The sequence below is a fragment of the Arachis ipaensis genome, chromosome B03, assembly GCF_000816755.2.
Source record: "Arachis ipaensis cultivar K30076 chromosome B03, Araip1.1, whole genome shotgun sequence".
Classification (NCBI taxonomy): Eukaryota; Viridiplantae; Streptophyta; class Magnoliopsida; order Fabales; family Fabaceae; genus Arachis; species Arachis ipaensis.
Window position 1 is genome coordinate 107,760,216 of NC_029787.2, and position 747 is coordinate 107,760,962.

The window sequence follows — 747 nt, forward strand, 5'->3', positions numbered from 1 at the left end:
TTAATTTAATTATTTAATTATTTTAAAATTTTTTAATATTTATGAAATTTATTATCAGAATTTAAGAGATCCAATATAAGTAACAATATTATAACACAAATAAATAGATCATAATAAATCTCTTTTAAGCTGCGTTTGGGTCTGAAAATAGGATAAAACAAGATACTGAGAACAAGACATAAAGAATAAAGACACAAAAATTAGTATTTATATATTTTTTCAATATTTATGAAATTTATTATCAGATTTTAAGAGATCCGATATAAGTAACAATATTATAACACAAATAAATAGATCGTAATAAATCTCTTTTAGGCTGCGTTTGGGTCTGAGAATAGGATAAGACAAGACACTGAGAATAAGACATAAAAAAATAAAGACACAAAAATTAGTATTTTTATATTTTATTTGGTGATAAACTAGAATAAATTATGAATGTCTAATTTATTCTCATTTTTTCATTAAAAAAATATAATAATAAAAAAATATAATTATAAAAAACTAACAAAAATAATAAAAAATTAAAAATAAAAAATAATTTGTGTCTCTTGGTAGTGTTTATCTTTTCTGTTAAAATGGACATAAAATACACTAATTCAATATTTTTAAACACGATATCTCTATTCATGTCTTATCTTCCAAATACGATGCCAAATACAATTTTAGTTCACTATTTTAATGTTCTGTGTTTGTAAATAAATACAACTTTAAATATTTGTATAGATGCAATAAACGGCGGTTTAAAAC